This window comes from Galeopterus variegatus, unplaced genomic scaffold, assembly GCF_000696425.1.
Source record: "Galeopterus variegatus unplaced genomic scaffold, G_variegatus-3.0.2 Scaffold787, whole genome shotgun sequence".
NCBI lineage: Eukaryota > Metazoa > Chordata > Mammalia > Dermoptera > Cynocephalidae > Galeopterus > Galeopterus variegatus.
The window spans coordinates 330518-349385 of record NW_007726898.1 but is presented as its reverse complement, the minus strand read 5'-3'; positions in this window follow the sequence as shown (position 1 = coordinate 349385).

Genomic DNA, 18868 nt, shown 5'->3' with positions numbered 1-18868 from the left:
TCTTAATATGTAAACATACAAATGATTCCATGTATTGATTATATATCCTGCAGCTTTTCTTAAATAATTTATCCAAATCAAAACTACACTGAGATACCATCTCACCCCAGTGAGGATGGCTAAAATCCAAAAGACTTTGAACGATAAATGCTGGCGAGGTTGCGGAGAAAAAGGAACTCTCATACATTGTTGGTGGGACTGCAAAATGGTGCAGCCTCTATGGAAAATGGTATGGAGATTCCTCAAACAGTTGCAGATAGATCTGCCATATGACCCAGCTATCCCACTGCTGGGAATATATTCAAAGGAATGGAAATCATCAAGTCAAAGGTATACCTGTACCCCAATGTTCATTGCAGCACTCTTTACAATAGCCAAGAGTTGGAATCAGCCCAAATGTCCATCATCGGATGAGTGGATAAGAGATGCACTTTTAACCGCTTCAATACAGTGAATTAAACTAAATTCTGAATTAGGAATGATGTATCATTCCCAATAAGATTAATATTGATGTTTCTAAATCATTTATTTGATGCTGCTAAACAATGAGTTTTCATATATGCAATTAAAATATGAATTTCAACAAGGGAGAAAAATATGTACTTTCAGCTGCTTTATTTAAGTGAAATAAACAGAATTCCAAACTAAGAATGATGTATCATTTTCTATCACATAAGTTTAATACTAATGTTTCTAAATCATTTCTTTAATCCTGCTAAACAATGGGTTTTCATGTATGGGTATAAAATTTGAATTTCAGCAAGCTTTATGAAAGATACACTTTCAGCTGCTTTGTTTAAGTGAAATAAACTCTGTACTAGGAAAAAAAAGAAAAAGTGACAAGAAACAAGGCAAAAAAGTAAGGAAAAATCAGAGGGTGTATTGTGAACCACCATGTTAAAGACTTTGAACTATAATTAATAGGTGATAATTATAATTATAATTAATCATAATTAGAAGGCAATTTAGAGACTGAAGGATTTGAAACAGAAAGAGAAAATAACCTGAAAAACAAGTGGGGTAGACTAGATCTCTAAGGGGTCTTCCAATTTTAGCAGTTTGTGATTTAGAAATGTTGAAAGCTAAATTTAATACTCAAATACAGTAACTGTAGGTATTAGAGTGGGCTAAACTGCTGTAACAAACAGATATATAAAGACAAAATATAATGAGAGCAGAGGTTCATTACTCTCTCATATGCAGCCCAGGCCAGATGCTCCTGACTGCCTTGTAGAGGAAAGAAAGGATCTGTTCCTCACAGAGAGTGCTCCACCATACTCAACATATGGCTTCCAAGATCACTCTGGTCTTCATATCACCAATCCATCCTTTGTGAATGGATTATGGCATGAAGAAGCATCCAGTGGGAGGCTTCACAAGTCAGATCTGGAAGGAGCCCATATCACATCCATTCATTAGGTCCCACTGGCTAGAAACCTGTCACATGGCCACATCTAACCACAGGGAAGACTAGGAATTGCAGTCTAGTTGTTTGCTAAGGCAGTCTCCCACCACACTATTTTAGCTTAGGATTTGGAGTATATTTGTATTCTCTTTTGCCTAGGTGGTTTTGTGTTCAATTTCCTATTTTCAGTTCTCAGACTTTGTGTATTTTATAATAAGAGGTCTCAAATTAATTTTAAATGAAAATAGAGTGAAAATTATAAATAAAGCAACAATCATAAAATTGATAAATGTCAACAAAAGTGTATAGTATTTTACATTTCACAAAGCTTTCACGCTCTTCAGTTTGTTTTTTTAAAGCAACTCTTTGACATAAGCAGGAAACTGTTGTTACCACCATTTTTAAAATAAAGATATGACTTAGAGAGATAAATGACTTATCTGAGGTTGCCCAATTACATTCATTCTAACAGTTATTTAAACATGGGGAACATTTAATTGTCCTTGAAATCCCTCTAAAAATGTAGAAGTATTTTTTCAAATCTTTTTAAGAATAATTTTTCCTGATTCAAAAATAAAGAACATATTCATCCAGAGCTAATGTTGTAGTCCATTTTGAAACAGATTTACATAACTCAACAAAGTTCACTTCAACCGTAAATACAGAGTATGCACAGAAACATAACCATGGGTTACAGTGCTACAAACAAGCTCCACCTGAGCTAGATATCTTCATTCTCAAGAAAATAATATTTGCAAAAGAGACAGAAAGAGAAGGAATTTGAGACACAGATTCTGACACTTTGTTAAAAGGCCTTAGGTGGAATATTTGTTTCCTAGGGCTGTTGTAACAAAGTACCACAAATTGAATGTCTCAAACAATATAAATGTATTATTTCATGGTTCTGGAGGCTAGAAGTTTGAGATCAAGGTGTCAGCATGGCTATGCTCCCTGCTGGGGAAAGATATGCTCCAGGCCTCTTTTCTAGAATCTGTAACTTTGACTTGTGGCAGTGTAACTCCAATCTTCAGGTAACTACTATACAATAGATTAATCTGCTAATCTTTGGCTTATATTAAGTCAATGAGACAAAGGCCAACATATTAGGGAATCAATAGCCTGCAAGGAAAGGAAGAGAGCTTTCCTATCCCAAAAAGGAATTGGAAAATATGGCAGTAGAGAGAAGCCAACAGAAAATTCCAAAAGCTCCGGCCATGTAAGTTTTGCCCTTCAGAACATTTTACAAGCATTTGGCACACTGTCCCCCCACCAATCCTCCCCTGGAAAGTGAACAATGTGTCAACCCCCCACATCTATGTAAGTTTCCCACTTGTCTCCACTGAGCAACATTCTGCCCATGAAGTCATGATCAGCTCCTATCCTTATTCCAGATGACTTTTCAATCTTTCTGACACCTATGAAACCCAAACCAAACACAAGACGTGGTACAGAGACCCAAGCTCTTCTATAGAAAAACACCTTTGCAGTTATTTCTCCCTTTTCCCCAGCCCAACCCAATTTTCCCACCCAGCCCTCTCCCAACACCCCAAAGGAAAAAGTAGAAGTAGAGAGAGTAAAATGTTTTTACTGTTCACAGTGAACTGGGAAGGTACTGCTTCCTTGAAAACTCATGCCGTGGTACCTGGCACACTGAACACTCTGCTACTTCATTTTTCTGACTGCCTTGTTGACATTTGCCAAGCCAACATCTGTGGATTGCATGACTTTACAATTAGAGGAGATGGAGAATATGTGTTTTAAAAAAGAAGAGGAAAAGAAACCATCTGATAGTACTTGCACCTCAAACTCTATGCATCTTTCTCTTCCCCACCACTCTGGGACCCTTTTCCTCAAAATTAACCTAAGAGGTGGAATCACCTCTGGTCCAGATTGAGGCAGGTTTGGCAGCTTTGGAGGTTGAATGGTGACAACTTACTAACAATCTGCTTTTTTCTGCAAATTGCTATGGCAGCGACATTCCTTGGCCAATTCAAAAATCAGGTGATGCCCAAATAAACTACAGCATATTCTTGTCTAGAGTTCTCATCCAGCACCTTGCTGCCAGAGGCTGCCAGCCCTAAGTCTCCTGCTGAAATGCAGTCCTACCACAAGTTTGGCATACCCAGGCTGTTTCTTCTAGAAAGGGATGGGAGTCGGGGGGCAAATATTTGGAGAATTATAGAGTAAAAGGCAGAGGAAGAAGACAAGAAGAGAAGATAAGTGTCTACTAAGATATAGCACTTCCATGAATGTGATCCTAAAAAAAAGGCCAAATTGGGTGGTCTTATAGAGTTATCACACCCATATGTGAACAAGCTGCATTAAGTATTAATCTACAAAGAGGAATCCTCTTTACATTGTCTTCTCTATCAGCACACTGCTCTTGATTGCAAATGTCTCTTAGGCCCACAATTTCAGCTATTCTTTTTCACACCATCTAATAGAATTTCCTTAAATACAAATGTAAACATATCACTCTACTGCTTAAAACCATGCAGTAGCTCCCTGCTACTCTAAAATTCAAACTTTCAAAATTAAACAGGACATAAAAAGATGGAAGGACATTCCATGCTCATGGATTGGAAGAACTAACATTGTGAAAATGTCTATATTACCCAAAGCAATCTACAAATTCAATGCAATCCCCATCAAAATACCAATGACATTCTTCAAAGAAATAGAAAATCAATCCTAACATTCATATGGAACAACAAAAGACCCCAAATAGCAAAGCAATCCTGAACACAAAAAATAAAGCTGGAGGCACTACACTACCTGATTTCAAATTATGCTACAAAGCTATAGTAATCAAACAGCATGGTACTGGCACAAAAACAGACACACAGACCAATGGAATACAATAGAGAATGTAGAAATCAATCCACATACTTACAGCCAACTAATCTTTGACCAAAGGCACCAAGAACATACATTGAGAAAAGGACAGCCTTTTCAGTAAATGCTACTGGGAAAACTGGATATCCATGTGTAGAAGAATTAAACTAGACCCACACATCACACCATACACCAAAATCACAAAATGGATTAGAGACTTAAGCAAAAGACCTGAAACTATAAAACTCCTAGAAGAAAACATAGGGGAAACATTTCAGGATGCAGGACTGGGCAAATGCTTTATGAATAAGACCCCAAAAGTACAGGTAACAAAAGAAAAAATAAATGAGATTACATCAAACTAAAAAGCTTCTGTACAGCAAAGGAAATAATCAACAGAGTGAAAAGACAACCTACAGAATGGGAGAAAATATTTTCAAACTGTACATCCTATGAGGGATTAATATCCAGAATATACAAGGAACACAACTTAATGGTAAAAAACAAAACAAAACAAATAATCCAATTAAAAAATGGGCAAAGGAGCTGATAGACATTTCTCAAAGGAAGACATATGAATGGCCAAAAGGTACATGAAAAAATGCTCAATGTCACTAATCATCATGGAAATGCAAATCAAAACTACATCCCCCCAGTTAGTCTGGATATTATCAAAAAGACAGAGAATAACAAATGCTGGCAAGCGTGTGGAGAAAGGAGAACTCTTCTGTGCTGTTGGTGGGAATGTAAATTAGTACAGCCATTATGGAAAACAGTACAGAGATTTCTCAAGCAACTACAAATAGAACTACCATATGAACCAGCAATCCCACTGCTGGGTATATACCCAAAGGGATGAAAATCATCATGTTGAAGGTATATCTACACTCCTGTGTTTATCAAAGTTCTATTTACAATAGCCAAGAGTTGGAACCAACCTAAATATCCATCAGGGGATGACTAGATAAGGAAACTGTGGTAAATATACACAATAGAATACTACTCAACTATAAAAAAGAATCAAATTCTGCCATTTGCAGCAACATGTATGAGCTTTAAAAAATTATGTTAAGTGAAATAGGCCAGGCACCTAAAAAGAAGTACTGCATGTCCTCACTCATAAGTGGGAGCTAAAGAGGAAAGAAGGAAGGAAGGAAGGAAGGAAGGAAGGAAGGAAGGAAGGAAGGAAGGAAGGAAGGAAGGAAAGAAGGAAGGGAGGGAGTCAGGGAGGGAGAAAGATAGAGAAAGAGAAAGAGAGAAAGAGAGAGAGAGAAAGAGAGAAAGAGAGAAAGAAAGAAAGAAAGAAAGAAAGAAAGAAAGAAAGAAAGAAAGAAAGAAAGAAAGAAAGAAAGAGAGAGAAAGAGAGAGAGAGAAAAAGAGAGAGAGAGAAGGAGAGAGAGGGAGGGAGAGAGAGAGAAAGAAAGAGAAAGAAAGAAAAAAAGAAAAAGAATGAACAATCACAATAAGACATTGAACTTTCAAAATGAGAACAGAACTGTGATTACTACAGGTGGGAAGTGGGGGTGGTTGGTGAGAAATTGGTAAAGGGTCACAAAGAATGATTATGATTTGTAAATGATTAATATACTAATTATCTTGATTTGATCATCACATATTGTACACAGGTATCAATATTCAACTCTGCACCCCACAAATATTTACAATCAATTATGTCTCAATAAAAAATAAAAAAATAAAGTTCAAACTTTCACCATGGCTTTCAAGACCTCACTTCATGGCCTTTAGCTAACTTTACAGCTTCTTCTTCCCAAAGGCATTCTATGCTCCATTTCTACCAAACTTCCTGTAGTTCCTTTAATGCATCCTGTTTGTCCTCTGTCCCCTGTCCTTGCCTCCCACCCCACCCTTAGCTCTCTTCTGGCTGTCTGAGATTATCATCTTCTTCTCTTCCTTCTACTCCATATCCTCATCTTCCTTCTTCTTATTTTCAGGGGGCTAACTCCCACTTACCCTACAGGTCTTGATTTGGTATCACTAACTCTGGAAAGCCTTATCTGCCCCCATGTCTTGCAAACCTGGGTTAAGTACTCTTCTCATGAGGTTTCTCAAAATCAGTGCATTTCCGTTCCATCACATGTAGCCCTCTATATTATAATTGCCTGGCTACTCATCTCTCTCCTATTCTTCCCACCCCACCCCACCCCAAGACTACATACTCCGAGACTAAGGATCATGCCAACCTCACTCACTAAGACCCTAGCACCACACAGAGTGTCTGGTGTCTGGAACATAGAAGGACTCAGTACATGTTTTTTTTTTTTTTTTTGTCTTTTGTCTTTTTCCGTGTCCGGCAACGGATCGCAACCCTCAGTGTCGCCCCCATACCGGACCGGGACCGGCAACGGGATCGCAACCCTCGGTGTTGCCCCCGCACCTCGCTCAGCCAGTGAGTGGGAACTGGTCTGTACGTGGGATCCGAACCCTCGGCGGGAGCGCCTCCGCGCTTCCCAAGCGGCGCACTAGCGCAGTGCGCCACTGGGCCGGCCCCTCAGTACATGTTTGTTGATTCAGTTAATCATTCAATTAAAATATCCTATGCTGCAATACTAGAGGTAGAAGTCTTGGGCTCATGTGCTGCTTCCCAATGTTTTCTTATTTAACCCATGACCATTCATATGTGGTTACATCTCAACAAAAGACAAATTCATTGCAGCCATTGAATAGAAAGAAATAGTAGAATAAAAGATGAGCAACACCAACAAAAGCACTTCCTTTCCTTCACAGCTGTTAGAAGACTCAGACTTTTAACAAGCTATATAGCCTCAATCTTGCTTTAGACTCTTTTCAAACTCAAATCGTTACTGATTATCATATCATATTTGGCTGAAACAAGGATTCCTGAATCCTCAACTTTTTCCCATAACTAAAGCCATCCCTAGAGACCAGGATCAACTTACCCATTAGGCCCATAAGTAACCAAGTGTCTAGGGTCCATAATACACTTAGAAGCCTACAGAAATGTTCTCATTTCTTTTAAAAGAAAAAAATAAACTTTTAAGTCAAAAAATTTAAATTTAATATAAATGCATTTGTCTTTAAACAAACACAGTCCTAATATACAATGTTTAATACTTCTTATGGAGGAAGGGGATAAGAAAGTCAATAGCACCTAAGGCCCAGGGAAGTCATGACGCAGCCCTGCTGAGTGCCTAATAGGTGATATGGGCACAGACACTAAGGAATAGGAATGGGCTCACTACCTTGGAGTCTCAATGGAGACCCTGTGAGAGAGTTGAGCCATGTGGAAAATTCAAGGATTGCCTCTATGCCTCTGGCCTAAGAGCTGTATGATGAGCAGACTGAGCCTTCTCTCATCTTTTTTCCGCAGGCTTTTACAATGACTGTTGGCAACCCACTCCAGCTCACCAGCTGCCAAAATAAAATTCCTTTCATTACCAGAAGTAACTAACAATTTGTTTAATACTCTAAATCACTCAACTCATTACATGTAAAAACAGAAGTATATTAAATAATACTTCTCTCCTCAAATGGGCTCAGTGGTCCATGAAGTTCATTCATGCCCATGGCCATTCTACCTTAAAGTGAACTAGGCAAACTGGGCAACAACCTCTCCAGGCCATGAGCCTGGGGCAAGAACCCAAAACCACCCTCCTAATCCAGCTGGAAAACACAGAAGTCTCCTTCATAGCATGTGAAGTGTCACACAATTCATTCACCACAGGGCAGTGGGTGTAAACTATAAAACATAAGCTTTCTCACATTTTCAAACATTTTTAGGGGAGTCATCGTGTACAGTCAGAAAGCATTCTTCTAGGGGTGGTGGGGAAGTTATTAAAATGGAAATATTCAGAGATTCCTCTAGAAGAGATAGAATTAGGTAAGTTATAAAATATAAAACATGCAAACATCATTTCACTTTAAGATGGGTTAGTAAAATCTGTACTCTACAAATTTGAATCCAAGCTGATATTTGGACCCAGTGGGTTACAAGCAAAACAAGTGAATCAGAACTCAGAAATCCCCAGACCACTTGGAATCCACAGAGAATTCTCTACATAACTAAGCTTCAACAGTTTCTGATTTTATATTCCGTATGTAACAAACACCAGATAAAAATCTAAATTTGTTCATGATTAAAGACTATAAATAATACAATTATAAATATTACAAAAATTTCCAACAGCCAACTATCATAAGAACAGAGGAAAACAGAGGAAAAGATCATGTCCCTACCGTGGCCAAAGCCTGTAGTAGTTCCTCATTTTTCTCAAGAGTAAAGGCTGAGATTTTTACAATGGCCCACATCTGGCCAGCTGATAGGTCTGAGCTCATCTCCCCTGGCTCTCTGCTCCCACCACACTCATCTCCTGCTGTTCTTCAAATATGCCAAACATGCCCCTGCCTCGGGGCCTTTGCAAAGAGTGATCTTGCTGTTGTAATTCTCTTCCCCAAGGTATCCACAGGGCTACTCCCTCATCTCCTTCAAGTCTTTGCTATAACATCACCTTCACAAGGAGCTCTACCTCTAACCACATTATTTACTCACTACTATCTTCCTCTGCTAGAACAAAGGTCAAAGGCAGGGACTTCTTCCATTTGGCTCATAGATGGTTCTCAAGCACCTATGACAAGGCCTGATACATAGGAAATGCTTAATAATTATTTGTTGAATAACTAAAATAAACTAAAAATAACAATTTAACTAAACAAAAGACAAAAATGAGTAATGTAATCCTAGAAAAAAATCAAGAAGTGTTGATTGGATTGTATAATTTTAATAATTGACATAAAAACTGAGTACATCTGATTAACGTTTCAAAGGAGAAATGTGCTTTAGAAATCTTCAGGAAGAGGTAGGGTATATGAAGAAGGATTATCTAAATGGGCTATTCAATATATAGAACTTAATCTGATTTAAGATTAATTGTATTATAGATTAATTTAGCATCTCAAAGTTTATTAAGATTATAATTAGAATCTTATTTTTTAAACAAAATAAATAATTATAATTTTGCTATAATTTTTTTTTTACTTGTCTGATTTTTAGTCAGGAACTCACTAGCTACAGAGTTAGTGAAAAAGTCTTGCCCAGCACCTGATATTTCCTCTTCAATATCCCCAGTTTTAAAGACAGTCTCCTTTCTGCCATAGATCAATTTAGGAAGTCCAAAGGATTTAGTTGAGTAGGAGAAATATAAGCACGAGGGAAGACAAATTCTGCAGAGTCGAAAAGATCTAATTTTTAAACATCTTAGACCTATTTAAATATATCAATCCAAAGATACATTAGGGTACTATAATTAAATGTTGAGCTCCCCCTGTGTTTGGAAGAAGCCAAACAATTTCTAGAAAAGCAGACTGATGTTTAGAAGGCTTCAGCAATAAGAAACAACTTTCTTATTACTGTGCTTCCCCACAGAACGAATTCTCAAAACACTGCCTTAGAAGAAGTAGCTCTCCCCTTTGCCTGGAAAGAATAAAACTATCATTAGGTGGGTTTCAACTGCAGCATTTATAAAAGAGAAGGGGTTGCCTAAACCCAACAAAAGCTACATGAAAGTGGTTATTTCTCTCTTATATCTGTCTTTATTACTGTATCTCATGATTTACATATGGTTGGCTTTAATTAAATAGTTGTTGACAATGAGGTAGGAAAAATAAGTCCTATTGGTGTACAGTTGACCCAGAAATCTATAATCAATAATGATTTACTGCATGTAACCAAATGACTTGAAGAAAAGAGATCAAATGTGCATATCACAAAGAAATGATTAAGTTTTATAATGATGAACAGGCTAATTACCCTGAATAGATCAGCACATATTGTATATATGTAGTTAACTATAACTCTGTATTCCATAAACATGTCCAATCAATTTTTCAATAAAAACAGTTTTTAAAAAAAAATAGTTATTGGGCCGGCCTGTGGCTCACTCGGGAGAGTGCGGTGCTGATAACACCAAGGCCACGGGTTCGGATCCCATATAGGGATGGCCGGTTTGCTCACTGGCTTAGCGTGGTGCTGACAACACCAAGTCAAGGGTTAAGATCCCCTTACCGGTCATCTTTTAAAAAAAAAAAAAATAGTTATTGAATGAATGAAGGATTCAAAAAATAAACCAACCATTGCTCTCTAGATTTAGGTTGGGAATAGACTAAAGATAAATACTTAGCACTCTTTAAAATAATTCTATGCATACTCATTGACATTTTCTGTCTTTTTTGTTTTATTATTAAACCTCATAAATGTTTCTTGAATTTTTTCAAACTGCTTACTTTTGTCTTTGTGCATAACTTAATTCTTTAACCTTTAACATTCATTCAACAAATATTTATTCATGCTGAGCCAAACTTTCTACTTCAGTGATAATGAAAGAGCAAATGCCTTGGAAACAGACATGCAGCTTTAAATACTTATTCCACCAATCTCTAGAGCGGTGTCCTTGAGCAAGCCGCCTAACTTCTCCCAGACTCAATAACTACATACGTAATCTAGAACTACATATACCATTGAAGTAGATAGTTTGAAGGCTAATTGACTTCATGTATGTATATGGTACATAAGTTTTAATTGAGCTTTCTGCTTCCATTTCTTATTATAAGGTGGGAAATTAATGAGTAACAAGCAAATCCAATTTAAGCTCCAAGAAATTAGAAAAGGTCAGTCTGAGAGATTCCATCTAATGGCAGAGACTATGCTATGTGTCATCCTAAACCCACTTCATTTTCCTCTGGGAACACAGAAAGACTGCATTTTTCAGTCCTTATAGTTAGTGGATCATGCAGCTCAGTTCCAGCCACTGGAATGTGGAAGAAGTGACATTGGCCACTTCCAGACCTGGTCCCTAACTGAAGTCCAGATGCAGAGTATCCAATGGAGGACTCCAAGGCCCAATACAATGGTAGAGACATGGAATGGAAGAAATCTCAAGCCCTAAATTATCACATGGAGTAGACCTTTCCACACTCACTGACCTGCAACAAATCGTGATATGTAAACTGCTCTATTTGAGAGTTGTTATTTTGTTTTGTTTCTACAGTAGTTAGCTTACCTTGAATAATTCAACCCACAAACCCACCTCCTAGTCCTAAAACTGAAAACCTGGGAACAGATTCATAGTTTCTCAGTTTCCTGACTAAATTTCTTGAGTGCTACGACTGTCTCAACTTTTCAGTACCTTACTCAAAAAAACACAATGCCCTAAATAAATTAGCTACATGTAGCTTTATGTGAATTGAATACTGACACAAGGTAGGATCAAATATGCCTAAATATTTATATTTGTACACGTATGTATATTAAACAAAGTCTACCCTCCATAGGCTAGCTATTTTAAAGTATAAACCTTACTTTATGAAATCCTTCCAATTTAGGAAACAATGAAGGTGAGATGATGATTCGAATGGCAATAAGAATATGACACCTGTTTCCCCTGGTCACTTGTGAGAGGACTAGTGTGGGGAGGAGAAAGTTATAGGGTATAGGTAAGAATCATAGTGGTGTTTGAATACTGAGCCCTGAGACTTCAAATCCCTAACATTTCTCTGTCTCACTGAGTCCTGGATTTTCTCCTTGGATTATATTCTCCATCCAATTCTGTTGTTGCTATTGCCACTCCTCTTCTTTCTCCCAGCAGTCATGCTTCTACCATTGCTGGCCCACTTCTTAATTCTCATATCTCACCTTTAAAGGATTTTGCCTTCCAGCACACAAGCATCCATTCCAAGTGTGCAAGTACTTGCTTGACAAATAAAGAACAGATCATTATATCAACTTTTATGGTGCCCTCCCTGATGAAACTTGGGGCACATTCACCCAGAGCTATGCGGAAGAATATTTATAAGTGATATCCTCAAAAACATTTCTCTCCAATAGCAATCAAACAATAACCCAAATTTTGGAACCAGTTGTCAGCTATCTCCAGCTAAGTTTCCTACCTATGGGTCATATTTTCACCAGAAACCAGGAGTCAATATTTGTCTCTTCATTGTATATATGCTCTAATCCCAGTGGGTTCCTGTCAATTCCAAAGAACTTTCCATTATTTTTTAATGTAAATTTTATTTACTATAACATAGATTCAGAAAGGTACACACAGCATAAGTACCCTATTCAATGAATCTCTTCAATGCTGTTAGTTGACAAGTTAGTCCCTGATATTCTAACATTTTTTATGTGAGCAGAAAGATTCTCCCCACTCCTCTGCTTCCACTCACAAATACTTCCACAAACTTTTGCAGAATAGATAATGGATTAGAGTCGGCAGTGGTAATCTATGTCATGGAGAAGCTTTGAGGGTTTGATATTATTAAGTTTGTACCCTTGTAGGTACTGGTTTTGATTAAGTAGCCCTTCATACTTATACAAAAGCATCTCAGGGACAGAATACATGTTTAGCACCGCACACAATACTCTGAAGAAGAGAAATCTGCATGGTTCGCTAGAGTCATATTTGTAATGGACTTCAGTCAACTTTAGAAAAGTGGCGAGGGGGAGTGAGTACCTGGCCACACATCAGACTAAGAAATCCTTTCATGTCTCTATCCATATATTCACCATATACTGTGCTTCCTTTCAACACTGCCTTCAGATATCAAGAAGGAAAGATACTAGATTTATATCTGGATATAAATTTCCATACAGTTGAATCTTTCCTGCCTTCTCAAGCATATCCAAAACATGTCCTAATTTAAACACCACAAAAAAATGGAAATTATCCCCAAAAGTGGCATTCCAGTGTTCTCAAGAAGACAATCGTGCTCACGTTTAATTCACAGGAAAGTGGGTGGTGACAGGCAAAAGAAAAAGCATTCTTAGAATGATTCGTTCATAAGGCCGGCCCGTGGCTCACTCGGTAGAGTGCGGTGCTGATAACACCAAGGCCACGGGTTCGGATCCTATATAGGGATGGCCGGTTTGCTCACTGGCTGAGCGTAGTGCTGACAACACCAGGCCAAGGGTTGAGATCCCCTTACCGGTCATCCTGTTAAAAAAAAAAAAAGAATGATTCGTTCATACCACAAAACACAACCAATTATTTCCTTTTTAATCCTCTAATTTTGGATTTAATTAAAATATCAGCCTTTTATTTTCCAAAACTATCCATGAACTTGGTCTATCCTAGCTATAATCTTACAACTGTCTATCCATCTTCAGATGGAGTTATAATTCCTTTTTAAAGAATGCCATCGAAACGCCTTTTTATCCCATTCATAATTGAACAATATTTCATTCTTCATTTTTCCCCCTCAGGCTCTAATCAGTATATTCCCAAAGTTAACAGAACAAAAGATGACAAAGTCTGAAACAGGCTTTATTTAGATTGCTAGGTATTTTTTCCTGAGTCTTTCCCTAAGCCATTTTCTCTCTTTAAATGCTATCATTAATTTGTTTGCTCCCATATAGGCAACTACACTTTTTGAAGAAATCACAGATCCTGGTTCTTCACACATACACTCCCTACACATCACCATACCACCACTGCCATGGTTGCTTTGCAGAGAACAGGTGTTTTGGGATTTCTTAACACATTCACGCTGCTGCTGGAGTGTCTGAAAGCATGGATGACTGACATGAGCATGTGGGCTCTAAATGAGTGCCCTCCCTCAGCAAGAATATGGATATTTTGAAGTTATCTATGCATTCCTAACACATTTATTTCACTGCTCTTGGATGAAGAACAGCCTCTTTCCCTGCATATCTCATTGTATCTATACATTTGCATGAAAAAAAGAAACTGTCTTCTAGTCCACCTAATCCCATTTCACCATTATTTAAGTCTAATGATGCAAACACGACCAATGGGCCAGGAGTGATCTAGTAAAAGCCCAGATTATCAGAAACGACAGTAGCACACCCTGTGAGAAAGCAGGAAATCTGAATGGATAAGCCAGTATCAGCACTCTTAAAACATGCAACTGAATTTACTTCTAATCTTTTATACATATACACACACATATATTTCTAAAAAAATTATTATTTAAAAGTTTTACAGGGCACAGAGGATTTTTAGGGCAGAGAAACTTCTGCAGAACACTATAGTGATGGGCACACGTCATTATACATTTGAAAAAATGCATACAATGTACAACATCAAGCATGACCCCTAAAGTAAACTATAAACTTTGGGTGTGCAACAGACTGAATGTTCGCATTTCCCCAAAATTTATATGTTGAAATCCTCACCCCTGAGGTAATGTATTAGGAGATAGGGACTTTGATAGTTGCTTAGACTCTGCCTTCATTACCCGGATTAGTGCCTTAATAAAAGCGACGCGAGGGAGCTCCTTTGCCCCTTCCACCATGTGAGGATGCAGCAAGACCAGCGTCTATGAACCAGGAAGTGGGCCCTCACCAGACACGAAATCTGCCAGGGCCTTGATCTTGGACTTCCCAGCCTCCAGAACTGTAAGAAATAAAATTCTGTTGTTTTTAAGCCACCCAGTCTATGACATTCTTACAGCAGCCCCAAATGGATGAAGACAGGGTGATGATAATGTGTCAATGTAGGTTCATTACCTGTAATAAATGTACTACTCTTGTGCTGGCTATTGATAATGGGCGAGGCTATGGGAATGTGGGGGCATGAAGTAGGTCTATTTTTTAAAAGTTTAATACTTGGATATTTTCTCACTTAACATTATATCATGTAGAATAAATAAATACATAATATGGATATACCTTCTCTGTGCCCTTTCATTCTTCTCTAATTGGCTAAGGGATCATGTTGTAACTGCTTCTAACATCCCTACAACCTCAGACAAATAAATCACAGTATCTGAATATCTCACTTTAAAGAGCTTTTTAATAATTTCTCACACGCCTCCTACACTTACACCTTTCCTTCTCATTGCATATAACTTCGTTTTCTCTTTATTTGCCATCTTGCCTACCAATCAGAGATAAAATTAGCTTTTCTAAATCCTGCCTTTATTTTTAGCGGAATTTTTTGAGCCTGTATGAAAAAACGAGTTAGAGTTAGATGACACTGGTTCCTTCCTCCCCAATCTTCTCACATCATCCAGTCAATTTTGCAGGCTCCTGTAAAAGACATCATTTTAAAGAGCTCATACTCAGTGAATGATTTCTTGGTTGGCACCCCCATCCACACTGACATGCCACGAGCACCCTTCTCAGTCTGACCTCCACTTACCTTTTCTCCTTAATATTTCCCCAATAAAGCATGATGTTTTCCCCCTTCCATCACCTTGTCCTTGCTTTCCTTCCATGCCTTTTCTCCTTTTCTGCCTGGAAACCTTACATTTCAACTTACCTTCTCAGTGAAACCTTCCTTAACCAACACCCACCTCTGCCCTCAGATAATATCAATTAACACAATCCTCTTCTAGTTTATATCACTAGCATAAAACTCGCTTATTATATTATGCTATAGTTAGTTATTCATGCAGCCATCTTTCCACTGAACTGTAAAAACTTGGGGGCACAACTGACCTTAGTCATCTTTGTATTTCTGATTCTACTTGAGTGGCTGGCACTGAGTAGAAGGACAGTATTATTTGATAAATGCATTCACATAATCAATATCTATGAATAGTTCATCTGACCCAACAGATTATACAGAATTCTCTAATCTTATCCATGACAGGAAGTTATAAATTATTTCTGTCTGATTGGTAGAATATGTACATTACTTGCACTATAGTCTTTCAAGGGACAGGATATTACCTTTTCTCTCTTCATCAATTTAATTTAGAATAGCAAAATCTTTTCCCTTATATATGAAGGTCCGAGACTTGGACACAGCTTGGAGTTACATGTTGGCTTCCTCTGAAAATGGCAATGGAAATCTGAGAAATGGTTATTCACAAAGCTTCATCCATGCATTCAGTCACTCAAATATTTTTTTTATTTTCCATATGGTACAAATCAAGTTCTCCTTTCTATTCATTGATTTTACATGGGAGATAGAGAACAGGACTATTTAGATCAAGCTCACAAGTAGAGTACAAAATATCTCTGAAAATCCAAAATCTTATGAAAACTTTTACATTAGCCGGATCTAACTCTCATGAGTTCCACAAGAATTAGCCCCTACAGCACTCACTAAATAATGCTTTTCTCCCACAGCCTGATGCTGAAATCAGACTAATGGCTTTCAGGAAAAAACAGTGGTTTCAGAAAATGGGAAAATATGATGATCTATTGTTGAATGCTACCCACCACCACTGCCACCACCACCACTCACCCTGCATTCATGCACTGTCTGTGCGCCCCCAACAGCCTCACAACTCCCCTTCTGAATAAGACTGTTGTCAGAGGCATGTATAGATAGATGTTACTCTTACAGTAGTTTTCCAGCTTCACTTATATACCACAGAAACCAGGTTAAATGGGGTCAGTCAAGTTTCAAAGATTTTCCTGACTTACAGAAAAACCTAGTTTCCAGGAACCCATGTGGAAAAGACATCAGGTTTGAAACTTATGTCAGAGTTTGATGGGAAACCCACTGACCTAGAAGTCATTGGACCTGAATTCTCATGCTGGTTCTGCCATGGTAATCTTGAGCAAATCTCTCTCTATTTCTAGATCTCAGTTCACTCACCAACCATAGAACATAATTTCCCAGACTGTGTTTTTTGCATTGGAAAATACTAAATTCTCAAGGTACATGGACATGTGCTAGGTACTACATAAAGGTGTAATAAATGGGAAACACTGTCCTCAATAGTAAGTAATTTTAAAATACAACTTTTGTTAGAAAATAAGGATATAATTTTGAGTTTTTCAAAGTCACAGGACTTTTAAAGATACAATAGTAGACTTCAAAGACATATTAAGCTCATTCTGGGCAGAACTTTCTCTATGTCCCCAGACAGATGAATAGGCTCTTTTTCCTCCTCTGTTAGAAGTCCTTTAGTCAAGGGCCGAACTGTGGAGCACTGGGAGCACTGAGGCAGCAGCGCTGGGAGCACTGAGGCTGCAGGTTCAGATCCTATATGGTGATGGCCGGTGTGCTCACTGGCTGAGAACGGTGCGGTCAACACCAAGCCAAGGGTTACGATCCCTCTTACCGGTCAAAAAAAAAAAAAAAAAAAAAAAGTCCTTTAGTCAAAATGATGGCAAATTACTGATAAATGCTCTTCAAAGTCCCTTCTATATCTTTTCATACTTGGTTCTGTGTTAAAGGCAAACAGCTTTGATTTAAACCCTATTATACCTTACTATTTAAATATAATGCTTTGCATAGAGAGAAGTCAGAATTCCAGATAAAGGTTTATCACTATCCAAAGTCAAATATTATTTCTTGATGGTGTGGGAAGGACAAAATAGAGGTATAATGAGAGGAGATTCTTCCAAGTGTACACGTGATTATCCACAGGTGAGTGATGAAAGCAGCAGTAAGAAGCAAAGGCAATATGTAGAACTAGCCTGGAAATGTGGCTGGGACAATATGTCCCCCAGAAAAGAGGAGCAGAGAAGGTACGGCTTCTGTGAGGTGGAAGGAAGCAACTTCTCCCTAAAGGAAAGTTAAAAAAAAAAAACAAAACTGCAGACTCCAGTAAATACAGTCTAGTATTGGTTCTAAAAGTCTCTGAAAAGTAAAGGCTATGAAGGATTAAATAATACTTCATAGAAAACTTCTCCAGATTGTACCACTCTCTGTCCACATTTCACATGCACAGATTAATATAATCGTAAATTTTGGTGTAACATTAAAAAGTCTTTATTTCGTTACTTTGTGGTGAATATGATGCTTTTTTAATACTGTGACTCACCATAATACATACAGCTGACTCTAAAATGTCCCTCAAAACCAAGGACGTAAATCCCCATAGACAAATGCAGTATGTTAAAATCTTTTATCTTGACAATCTTCATCAGCCAGGAGAAATACATCCCATTGTGATTAGAAAGGATGCTCTGACTTTTATAAAGCAGAAGCTTGTCAGAAGAAACATATCTATATCAAGATACAAAAAAAAAATGTACTTGTGGGGAATACATATTCATTGAAATATTTTAAATACACATGGGAAATATTTTCCTTCACTTTAATTCCTGCTAACACTGTGATAATGAGTTTTGTGAAATAAATACTAAACAAGAAATCAGTTTAAAGACTACACTTACAAAGGGAACACTAGTGTAGGTCAAAGCCTTCTTTATAGCAGAACTGCAATTCAGCTGCATGATACCTGGCAACACACTCATTTGTATATATTAAGAAAAGTGTGTGGAAAAAAATGATAGACTGAATTGATCACCCATGATTTATGACAAGAAGGAACCATCATCTGATACCAAATTTTTAAGCTCAGCATATTTTGTATGGCTTATTACTTTACTTATTTATTAAAATAAAGATGAGAAAAGGAAAATGGAAGATGACAATTTTCTTTATGGTAGAGATGGATGTTGTAAAAGAGCTGGTAAAATAATTAGAACAGATAAATTCACAACAAACTATGAACTTCTATTTGTGCAAATAGTTCTAATGCACCTGGGGAGGAAAACATTCCAAAGCCTTGGCTGTAGTGTTTTCTGAGGAGAACAATAAAGTTGTGAAACTTTCATTGGGCTCTCCAAACAATTCAGGGTGCTGCTTTTGATCTTCAAATCCCCAATAACATTTGGGTTCAGGTTTCCATAGAAACTGCCTTTATGTACAACCATGCCTGTTACAG